Source organism: Myotis daubentonii, chromosome 3, assembly GCF_963259705.1.
Source record: "Myotis daubentonii chromosome 3, mMyoDau2.1, whole genome shotgun sequence".
NCBI lineage: Eukaryota > Metazoa > Chordata > Mammalia > Chiroptera > Vespertilionidae > Myotis > Myotis daubentonii.
The window spans coordinates 155,810,949-155,823,217 of NC_081842.1; the positions used below are offsets into that span (position 1 = coordinate 155,810,949).

Genomic DNA, 12,269 nt, shown 5'->3' on the forward strand with positions numbered 1-12,269 from the left:
GGACCCTAAACTTGAAAAAAATGTCTGCCATAAATGGTTAATGGTACCAGTCACCTCGTTAGTGTAATAGGTATTGCTTCTCACATTAAGGACATTAGCATATTTAGCTGGCTAATGATGTCTGTGCGTCTAATGATAGGATTACTAATGACTTTCAAAGCCCATCATTTTCCCCTTTCTTTCTGCCACCCAACTATTTTGATCTTAGGTTACACGTAGACTGAGGCGTGGGAATGAAAGTCAGCTCACCATGGCTCTGCTCCCAGCTGTGCCGTGAACCAGCTGTGTGACCTTAGACAATCCTCCTACCCTTTCTGGACCTCGGTTTCCTCATCTGGAGAGTGAACAACTCAGCCTTGGGCCATCCCATCCCTAAGATAACCTTCTGACTAATGGTCAAGGATTCTGCAATCCTCAAGCCTGGAGAGGTTGTCTGCTGCCAGCTACTGTTGACTCCTGGAACTTCTTTTCACATGAGACTAATTCTCAGACACCCCAGCTCTGAAATTCCTTGACCCTTGCACTTGATGCTGTTCTCCCAGGAATCAAGACTGAAGCTTTTGCTCAGACTGGGATTCAAATACCCCAGAGTCAGTAAGAACCTCCTTCCATTTCAAGACTAATTCAAGAATGATAACCCTTCCAAGGGCACACAGGTCATATTTCCTGTGTGTTTGCTCTGTCACCCGATGTTTGCTTAGCTTCTGTTCAATCATTGAGGATTAACATTCCTTTTTTTTTTTTTTTTCCCTCTTCAGATTCCAGCCAGTTGAGCTTGGAGGCCCCTATGAAAACCTTCCCAATCCATTCCTCGTCTCCATTCTCTTCTCCATAAATAGAGAAGAGGTCTTCTGGGGTTCATGCAACGAAACCTTCCAGGGCAAGGCTCATGTGGGGAGAGGGAATGCAATGTGCCAAAGCAAGAAGTGCAGTATTGTTCTGGCAAAACAGTCTGCCAAAGGGCAGAGTGCATCCTTTGCCTCCCCCTCTTCTGCTGGGCCCAGTGCAGGCCGCATGTGGTGCTTGAACCACAAGAATGCAGCCCTGTGTGCTGCCTCCCGAACCAGTCAGGGCAGTGGTGATTGGTTCCACACGACTGTGCAGATTGGTTCTGCTGCTTAACAGCTCGTATCTGGAAATAGATGCTCCTGTCATGGTCAGACTAGGGATGCGAGTGAGGTTGGGGGCTGGTTTGACAGTTTGGGAAACACAAGTTGGACAGTGTGTCCAACTTTGCCTTGTTTGTACCTTGTTCCTGCCCTGTGTGTTATGATTCCTTTCCCAAACTGGCACTTTGTCCTGAGTCTTAGGGCACAAGAGAGCAAACAGATGGAATACATTAGCTACATCTCTTTTCTTAGACCCTTTGCTGATATTAGTGAAAGCTGCTTTGCTCTTTATTTAGAAATAGTTTTGACTCTGCTTTAAAAGTACCATTTGCAAACCAGTGCTTTGTCATGATTCCTTGTGTTCAGGGAATTAGAGTTGAGTTCTTGACTGAGTGAATGACGCCTCAAGAAGCGTGTCTTGCCCCACTGGCGTGGCACAGTGGTTGAGCGTCAACCTATGAACTGGAGATCACAGTTCAATTCCTGGTCAGGGTACATGGCCAGGTTGCGGGCTCGATCCCCAGTGTGGGGAGTGCAGGAGGCAGCCGATCAATGATTTTCTCTCATCATTGATGTTTCTATCTCTCTCTTCCTCTTCCTCTCTGAAATCAATAAAAATATGTGTGTGGTGGTGTTGTTGTTTGTAAAGGAGCGTATCTTACTGAGCTGTGGCTACAAAGAAGCTGACCAGAAAGGAAGGCGGCCCTCTCCTCACTTCAACAGAACTTTCTACACAAATCTCCACAAAGGCTTTTCATCATTAGCTACAGGTGAATTTTGGCTCTCTGCCGACTAGCTAAGGCATTTACAAAGCTTTTTAGAGAAGCCCCAGAGCCGTGAGGGTGGGGAAGTCTCAGCGGCAGCAACAAGGGACTTGACTGCTTCAAAGGTACTGTTAAGCATCAGCTGAAATTCGGTGCCATGGATGAATCTCACCAGCGTAATGGTGAATGAAATTAGCCAGATGTTCGAGTATGAACAGTATGATTTTTTTTATAAAACTACATAAACAGGCCAAGCTAATCTAGTGTGCTAAGAAGTCAGGAGTGTGTTTACCTTTGGTGAGGGGGTGGGGTGGGAAGGAGCACAGGGGAGCCTTTTGGGGAACCGGTAATGCTCCGTTTCTTGATCAGGGTTTTGGTTAAACGGGTGTGTGTTCAGTCTGTGAAAGTGTGCATTTATGTTATATGCACTTGTCTTTATTGTATTATATTTCAATAAAAAATAACTTACTGAGAGGCAGTTCAATGCACAGTGACATGGAGCATTATCCAAGGAGTATACAATAGTTAAGTGGGAGATGCAGAAATGAGACAGTACATAGAGTATGCTGTTATTTGTATTAAAATAATGCATAGGCATATGAGTGTATACGCAGAGAACATCTTTGGAAGAATACTGGGAAGAGGGTTTGCCTCTGGGGTGCCTGGAGACCGAGATAGGAGAACTTGCTCTTTATGTCTTTTTGTGCCTTTTGAATGATGTATCATGCGATTGAATATTTTATTCAATAAAATTATTCATTAAAATGTTAATTAAAGAAGACAATATGCTCAGGGAAATAAGCCACCGAAGGACAAGTAGTGTATGATTCCACTTACGTTTAGGTACCTAGAGTAGTCAGCTCATAGAGACAGAAAGCAGAATGGTAGTTGCCAGCGGCTCAAAGGGGGAAGGGATGGGGTTTTTTGCCTAATGGGTGCAGAGTTTCAATTTGGGAAGACAAAGTTCTGGAGATGGTCGGTGGTGGTGGTTGCATGACAATGTGAATGTACTTAATGCCACTAAACTGTAGACTTAAAAATGGTTAAAATAGTAAACTTTATGAATTTTATATTATCTATATTTTGCCACAAGTAAAAAAATTTAAATATATTAATTGAAGCTAAACACTCATTTTTAGATGAGGTAAGTTTACCTGTGCAGGCTCCGTCATTTGCAAGCTGTGTGACCTTAGGTGGCTACTTAACTTCCCTGTGTCTCCGTTTCTTTGCTTCCTCATCTGTAAAGTGGGACAGTACTAATTGAATGAAAGAATACATGTAAAAGGCTTCGAAGAGTCCTTGAAACGTAAGTGCTTAAGAAATGTTCATTTTTGTCATTTTCACATGTTGTGATTTAGAAAAGCAAATTGTAGAACTCCATGTGTGATATCATCCCATTTATATTTTGTGGAAAGAGTGTGTGTGTGTGTGTGTGTGTGTGTGTGTGTGTGTATCTCATGCACTCACCCATGTATCCATCCTATGTTTATCAAATAGCTCTCTGTGCTGGACATTGTGCTAAGGGCTGGGGGGACAGTGGTGAGCATGGAGTGTGGGGTAGAGAATGGTGGTAACGATGGGATCCCTCTTTAAATGGAGAGGTCACAGAGGAGATGGCAATTCTGAGCAGACAGTAGCGGGACACTGAAGGCTCCAGCCACACAAAGACAAAAAGGGGTTTCCTGACACAGGAAGTAGAAGGCTGAGAGAGCCTAAGTGTGAAGGCCTCTCATGGGTGAGTAAGGAGGAGAGTAGTGCAAGAAGAGGTTGGAATGTACACGGAAAAATCTAGAAAGATGGGGAAGAAACTTTAAGCGTAGGTTCTGCTGGGGAGTGGGACTCAGGGAGGTGTGGGGAAGAGGGTGTGGAGTGGAGAAAAGGAATTTTACTTTTCACCTCATTCCCTTCTCCACGGTTTAGATTATTTGCCATAAGCATGTATTTTGTTATTGGGGGAGGGGGAAGCTAGTTAATAAAAAATTGAGGAATTTTAATGATTAATAGTAAGGAATCTAATAACTGTTCCTTCTTTTAAGAATCACCTCGTCTCAACTCTCCAGTTCCTCTTCATGAAGCAAGAAAGTGGTGAAATTTATATCTGTTCATTGGTCTGAAAATAGGACAGACATTGCCTTCCCCTCCTATCTATTCAATCATCTTTCTCTTCGAGCCAGTAATACTTGTTTTCAATTCCCTTCGGTGAAACCCTGAAATCATCTCTTCCACTAGGACTATTTTTACTTTTTTTAAAAAAGGCCTTTCAAATTCATGCAGGATTCTTACTCTGTGGTCACTGTAATGACAGATGCACCCAGTGGCAGGTGCTGTCCCCTTCCAATTAGGGTAGGGAGGAGAGAGGGACGGGATGGGGCCTGGGGGGCTGAGGGAGAAGGAGGAAAGAAAGTAACTTGCTGGTAAAATGAATCCCAGAAGCTCCATGGGGCTGTGTGCTTCCCCCCTGTCTCCACGAGTGTGCCGAGTGCCTTGTCTAAGGTGGGCAGGGGAGTGAGAATTCCCTGCAGAATGTTCTGAAAGGCAGAGAGAGGTTCGCCCTGTCCACGTAGAATCCCAGCGGTGGTAAGACCGCTTAGACCCAAACCTTGGCATCAAGACAGCTGTGGTGTGTTCTAGGACAGATCTGAAAGCCAGCTCCGAGGCCATGTGGATGGGCGTTTTGAACTGGAAGTTTCCTGGCAGGTTCAATCCTCTAAAGCATCTGGGGTCAGAAAGGAGGAAGACAGGGCCTCTGATCTGTTCATTTCATTGCTCACTCAGCAGCTGGAGAAACGAGGTGAATGACACGAATGTGGAACCTTGCAGCGGGCCATTTGTATGCCCAGCCCACGTTCCAGATGTCTCCCTGTGTTTATTCTCTGGATATTTTTTTAATATATTTTATTGATTTTTTACAGAGAGGAGGGGAGAGAGATAGTCAGAAACATCAATCAGCTGCCTCCTGCACACCCCCCACTGGGGATGTGCCCACAACCAAGGTACATGCCCTTGACCGGAATCGAACCTGGGACCCTTCAGTTCGCAGGCCGACGCTCTATCCACTGAGCCAAACCGGTCAGGGCAATTCTCTGGATATTTTGATGCCTTTTTCCAACCTGGAAGAAGTACTTTAGTGGCAACTTTATCTTTGGCATCTGGTCCTAAGACACGTGGGTGTCTTCTCTTCCAAGCCTCGGCACTGCCCTTCTCACGGTGTGTACGGTGTGTGTGCCCTGCCCAAGGCCCTCCTGTCCAGACAGCTCCGTACACTGCAGGGGACACTTTCTTTCAGGTTCAACCCACACGGCGCTATTCCCAGAAGACTTCTTCTCCCCTATCACTTTGTGTTTAGAAAAGTCACTCTCTGCCAACTGTGGGTTATAATATTGATAATAAACGAGTATTTATTGGATGCTTATTACGTGTCAGTCCGTATTCTAGGTACTTTACGGGGATTCATTCCCTTCATCCACATCACGACTCTCTGATGTAGGTGTGGCTGTTGTCCCTGCTTACAGATAGATGAGAGAACTGAGGCACAGGGGTCTCTGCTGTCTGAGCAAGCCAGCCATGCTCTGTGCACTCAGACCCCTGCCGAAGGCGCCAGCGGCTCTCGGTGAATAATCTCTCCTTGTTCTCCTTAACTCCTCATCTACTTTCACATCCTGAGCAAAAAAAAATGTGTCCCCGGATTCCTCCTGCCAGCTCCATCTGTGAAGCATGTGGGCCGATGTTTGAATAAGAATGACTAAAGAGGAAAGCGGCTTTATGAACTTCAGACTGTGAACTCAAGGAAGAGAGTGAGTCAGGCCTCCACATTCCTGAAATACCTTCAGGAGGCTCGGTGACCTCAGACAATGAGGCAGAGCGCTCTGGCGTCCTTGGGAGGCCCCCCACAAGGAAGAAGGTGAGGGCAGGCGCTCCTCACCGGTTTCTGTGTGTGCTGTGTGGGGGTGAAGGAGACCTCTCGCCAGAATGGCCCACGGTTGCCCACAGTGCCTCCTCGCTTTGCTCAGGCTGTTCCTTCTGCCGGCAATGCCTTTCCCGAAGCCTTTGTCAACTCGTCCTCCAAGGCTCAGCGGACACACCGTCTCCTCTGACTGCTTCAGGTCTGGCTCCGCAGGACTTGCACATGCTGCTCTCACTCCCAAACTCCTGGCCCTGAGAGAAAAGTGCTTTCCACATGTTCTGCCCAGTACACCACTAGGTACACCTTCTGAGGCTGGTGACAGCTCCGAGGTTGAGGAGAAAGTCCTGTCCTGGGAGGTGGGAGATGTGGGTTCTCGCGCCACGCAACCTCCCACACCTCACATTCCTTGTGAATGAAAATGATTTGTTTCTGTCTGCCTCTCCCACAGATGGTGACCTTCGAAGTACAGGGACTTTCAACCCTGAACACCATTCTCAGCGAGATTAATTAACATGTTTATTAAATAAGTTTAAAGAATCATGGGCAAATCTTTCTCCCTGGCTTTTATCTCTATCCCGCCCTTTCATCACCAAGTGTAACGCTCTAGTTGCGTATGGTGTACAACCACTCACAAAGGGCCAGTACCCATCCACTAAGTTTTGACTTCTCGTGTGTGATTTATCGTGTATGCGTTGCAAGGCCAGAGGAAGCTGAGGCTGCCTGAGCCTGAGTTCCGGCACCACAGGTGAGTCATGGAGAACTCATGGTGTTGCTTCAGGAATCCTTCCCAGACTCTTGCACAGGGAAGGAGTAAAAGGTTGTTGTACTTGGGCCCATTTTGTGGATGGAAACACTGAGAGAGTAGAATCACAGGCAAGAGAATTCTCTAAGAGCTGCATACTTTCCAAAAGGAACAGTAAGTGAAGGATGGAATGAGGACACAGAACGAACTAAGCTGTGAGTTATTGTTCTAAAGCCCAGGATGTAGATACTCCAGTCCCCTGACTTCGTGGGGAAAGTGCCTTCAATTATCCGCCCAACACACTAATTAAAGCTACTGAGATTGGCACCAGCACCAATACTGAGCAAAGCCCTGCCCTAGAGTCGGAAGGTATGGGTTCTTGTCCCATCGCTGGCAGTAATGAAGTTGGTGGCCTTGGCCATGTCAAGTAACCTTTCATGTCTCCTCATCTGTGACCTGAAGAAGTTGGACTGGTGAAAAGGTGAGGTGAGGTTCAATACTCCCGCCCACTTCTGCTCACCTACACAAATGTGTCTCCAGTGACCAATCTGGCAGTAGGCTAAGCCTCTACTTTTACATGTGACAGGGTTGTCACCCAGTAGTTCCACCCTCCAAGAGAGAAAGCTGGGAGGGTGGGTTAATGCAGGTCCTTGTGGCACATATTCAATAGGCAAATGGGATTTTAGTACCTAATGAGTTTAAAATCTGTTTGCAGGTGAAACAGGAGAGGCCCTCTTCCCCATCTCAACCTTGCCTCCATTCTTGCCCACTGGCCCTGGCCCCACCCACCCTGCTCAGTGGTGGCCTTTCCCTCGTTCTGGATGACCAGGGGACGCTGCCTGAGGAAGCCCAGCTCTGCCATCCTACGCGGAGCTGCCCTGGTTCACCTTGCTGCACCTGCCAGATGCTGTCTGCAGCTCCCGGGTAGTTAATGATCTCCCCCTAGGCAGAAGAGCCCTTTAATAATTTACCAGAGTAGATAAAGAAAAAAGCATAGTTCTCTACTTGGAGGCCAATTAGGCTGGCAATTCAGACAGTATGGATGGAGTTAAGATGGACTTCAAGTTCAAACCAAGCTGTTTTGTGTACGAACCCTGCCTTATAGCTGTGTGTATAAAGCCTTATCAGAGCCTCCATTCAGATATTTAAACATCCCAGCCCTACTGTATGATCAGCACTTTCGGGCTCCTTCACGACTCAGGGGACTTAGCTGTATTAAACAAAGAAAACCAAAATACCCTAGGACAAAATGAGATTTAATCACTTAAGGAACTCTAGAGAAAGAAAAGTTATTTTGCTTTTTCTGACTTCTTGGGTTCTTTATTAGAGTCTGAAAAACATTTTTTTGCAGGAAATTGTATATTTCTTTGAGTCAAAAGTTCAGACTCCGAGAGACGTGTGGTGCAGCGACTTTTTAAAAAAAATGCTTTGGGGTTAGAGACCTAGGTTGAAATCTTGTGTTCAACTAATTGGGTTCTCTGAATCTCACTTTTCTCATCTTTAAAATGGGCACAATAGTTCTGTCCTTGGGATTTTTTTTTTTTTGATAGTCATAAATATGTAAGGAACAACCTGGCACACCATAGACAATAAATGATGCATCCTCTTCAGCATCATCAGGCTTGCTCATGTCTAGAAAAATTAGAATTTTATACAGACTTGAGGGAAAAAGTCCTCGCTCTCAAAAGTATAACCATGGAATTTAATAAGGATAAACATGGTAGGCCTTGTAACATTGGTGGCTCCCAATGAACTACACCTCCCACATTGACTCGGGGTTTGATCATGTAACTTGCTTTGACCCAGGAGATATTGGAGTGAAGCACTCAGGTTTACTAGGTGCTTGGCGCTGGGGATTGTCCTCTTGGCGCACTCTCTCCTAAAAGCCAGCTTTTCGTCCGTAAGAAAAAAGCTCAGGTCAGACCACTGAATGGCAGGGAGCCCCAAGAAGCCACCAGGATGAGGCCATCTTGGACATTCCAGCCCCAGCCAAGCTCCTAGCTGAGTCTACCAACAAAACTGAGACAAATAAGAAATCCTTGTTGCTTTAAGCCACCAAATGCTGGAAGCGTGTGTTTGTTGCACAAATGCCACATCCTAAATTTACATTAAGGAAAGCAAACAGTACAAGTAGAAGTGACAGATTATCCTTATAGAAGTTCATATGAAATAGACCATCAGATTTCAGTTAATTATAAGTATCAACATACCGCTAAGGAACTAAATGCAAGCTTAGCCTGCTTTTATTAAACAGATGAATTGGTTGATTGGCCATACAGTTACTAATTGCCTGCTGGTTACAGGCTTTGTGCTGGGGGTGCCGGGGGCTGGGGCTACCAAGAAATTTAAGACCCAATTCTCCTGGACTCTGTAGCCCCTTAGATTCTGAAATGTAAGTTCGTACATATGTTGAGGTCTGACAGTTCAGTGGGGAAGGTGGATAGGTGACAAAAGTCCACTTAGGTTCCTTAAGAATGCTGATCGACTTGCTGGATTTGGCACTCAGGGAACATCTAGAAAACTCTGTTAACCCACCAATATCCTTTTTTTTTTTTTTTTTTTTGAGTGACATTAACAAACTCAAGTGTATCTGGAAGCAAGCAGCAGGGAAAGGAAGGCCTGGAGACCAGATCCTGTGAGGAATAATTGTACCCACTATATACCCTGGGGGCGGGGGTGGGGTCCGGGTGGAAGAGGGGGAGAAGGCAGCGAGTGCAGATGGGGATGGAGCACAAAAATTTGAGAACTTAAATATGAGAGGACTGAATTCATTCTGAGTGCCAGAAAGAGAATCATCAAGTTACTGAAAGTTTTAGGGAGGTGGCTTTCAAGTTAATATTCAGAAGAATGGCTAACATTTCTGGAGCATGAACTTCAGAAAGAGGCAGAGTGGGGAGCATGCCTGTCCGTGAGAAAGGCCTGGATTGCCCCTTGCCAAGGAGATGGGGAAGGGGTCCTGGCAGTAGGTGGAGCCAGGAACCCCTAAGCCTCTCCCACGATTCATCCCCAGAGCTCTGTCATTCTCATCCTGCCAGGATAATATTACGAAGTAAAACGGATGATACTCGCCTGCCAATAGTGAGTAAAGGCATTGATGACAGGAGACTGAGCCCAGAGATTAGGAAGATGAGAATCCAAGCTTCAGAGACACATAGCTGTTGCCTCTGAGGCCTCTCACCACCTTGCAGGGGTCATAAGAACATGTGCTTCCCAGGGATTAGTTAGCACGCTCTGGGAGCAGAGTCGGAGGAGCAGGCCAGGCTAATAGGAGCCTGCAGATTTCACAAGCGTGTGACAGTTTAGGAAGGTTGAGGGAAGGGGACAAAGCAAGGATAAGGACGTCACCTGGCATTTCTGATTGGGTATTACAGCCCTATTCCAGAATCATCATCACGGAACCTGCTTCTCTCACCCTTTAGCTGGCAAAACTATAGGGGAGAAGGTCTTTTCAGGGGTGTGGGCCCCACTTTTTGTTAGTGGGTCTGCAGCACCAATAGCACCAGGTTCATAGGTCTGTAGGAAACAGGAGACCTGGGAGGTCAAGTTTAGGATTCCCTGGAGACAATGCAATTGTGTGCCCAGTCAAAGGGTGTCCTTCACCTTACTGTTGGGGCTCTGGGTGGGAATAAAGAGAGAAACTGCAGATTGCCCCTTACCCACAATTCCTGAGGCTCCTATGCTTTTGCACCCCTGTGCCTTTGCACATGCTGTTTCTCTGGCCCCACTTCTACCCAGATCCAACTTCCAGATTCTACCCCATGTAAAACCTTCCCCAGTCTCTCAGGCAGAGGCAGCCTCAGACCTGCATTGCCTCATTCAGCACAGCTTACTGTGGCTAGACTATGAGGCTGGAGGCTGAGTCTTGTTTACCTCTCTATCCCCCAAAAGAGGTGGCCCAGAACCTGGGAGGTCCCTTATGCTCAAGGGCACATAGTCAAACATATGAGTGCCCTCCCTCTCCCTTCACACACGTGCGGCGTGCTCACCTATGCTCCGCTTCGTGCAGGGTACATACCTGCACTATCGCTGTGGCCCATCTCTCTGAATGGAATGCAACCCTTGTCAGAAATAACTTCATCCTAAAGTAAACCAAACAAAGGAAAGTGTGATTTCCATTTTCTCCTTCCAGGGCAGGGAAGCCCTGGCACCTGGGGGCGGGGGGTTTAGTCTAACTGGGGCCTGAGCAGACCAGAAACCCTCAAGGGAGGGAGGCCAGTCGTGGCACAAACCCTTCAGGCCACTGACCCAGCACAAAGACTGCACTGTGGGGAAACTCGATCTAAGGGTGTGCCTTGCTCTACGGGAACGAGATACACAAAAAATCCAAAGTCATAAAATAGATAAATCTGGGGTGGTTATTGACTTTACAAGAGAGCTCGCCAGCAGGTTCCTCTAAATAGCCAGCTCCCACAGTCCACTTAAACTGCGATTTTATTTTCAGGAGTTTGATATTACACACCGGTTTTCAGGAGAAACATAAATAGGTCCCCGAGGAGCCTGGCGTCTCAGTGTGTCTGGCCCGCAGCTCGCTGACCAGCCCTTAAGGTGAGCGGGCCTCGAGCTGCTGTGCTGGAGGCGCTGGGGGTTGGTTAGGAGCTCCCTCCACGTCTGTTCGCTGCATCTGGCTTTTCCAATGTTAGCTGGGGCAGGAAAACCCAGGCCCCATCTGCTCTGCTTGAGCGGGTTATTGATTTCTCAGCGCACTTTCCTCTAAGGCAGTGGTTCTCAGCCTTCCTAATGCCGCGACCCTTTAATACAGCTCCTCATGTTGCGGTGACCCCCAACCACAAAATTATTTTCATTGCTACTTCATAACTGTAATTTTGCTACTGTTATGAATCGTAATGTAAATATCTGATATGCAAGATGTATTTAGGCGACCCCTGTGAAAGAGTCATTCGACCCCCAAAGGGGTCTCGACCCACAGGTTGAGAACCGCTGCTAAGGGGACCGTAGGATTTGTAGCAACGACTCAGCATGCATTCATTCACTCAAGTGTGCTTACTCGGTACTTCCTCTGTGCATGAACCGCACGAAGCACAGCAAAGTAGAGAAGGCTGTCAGGTGTGCTCCTGTCCTCTAGGAACTCACAGTCTGGTTAGAGAGACAAGCCCCTCGATGTCACTGATTAGAGAAGGTACATTTTTTTACCCTTTAAAAGCTCTGAAATCAGAATGCCTCTTACCGCAGATGGTATGACCTGGTGTGATTGGCTGGGTTTTTCTTAGTGGTAAGTACAATGATGGTGTATCTTACAACTGGCAGTGTCTTAGATGAAACACAGTATATCAAAGTGCTAAGTAATGATGTGATGCTTCAGGACTCGAAGTGCAATTCGATGACTGAAGGATACAATTGGGCCCCTGTGGGAATACTCCTCATGGGTTTCTCTTTGCAGAGAATATGGGTGATAGGTTTGAAATAATGTCCCTTTTCCGCAGTTCTCTAGGGATGCCGGGCTGGAATCCTCACCCTTCCTCCGTTCCGGGAGTGGGAAATGGTAGTGGCCCAGCCCCGATTCCCATCCATGCAGATCCTGAGAAAACCAGAGGAGCAAGGTCGCAGCAGCTGGTCTGCGTGGCAGCCCTTCCCGAGTGAGGAAGTGCTGTTGGTTCTCTGACTCCCCGGTGGAAAGTCCTTGGTCATCTGTACCTTCCAGGAGCCAGGCCTGTGCTGACATGAAACAAACAGGAATATAAATGTGTGTGTGTGTGTGTGTGTGTGTGTGTGTGTGTGTGTGTGTGATAGTA

At 46.9% G+C, this 12,269-nt stretch overlaps 1 long non-coding RNA gene across 1 annotated transcript; it reads left to right on the forward strand.

Annotated features, from left to right (window-relative positions):
• The first annotated feature begins 1,659 nt into the window (after positions 1-1,659).
• LOC132229448 (uncharacterized) lies at positions 1,660-4,194 on the forward strand. The gene is made up of 3 exons (XR_009451685.1): positions 1,660-1,879; positions 3,120-3,183; positions 3,475-4,194. It is a non-coding gene; the product is annotated as an uncharacterized LOC132229448 (long non-coding RNA).
• Positions 4,195-12,269: the final 8,075 nt, after the last annotated feature.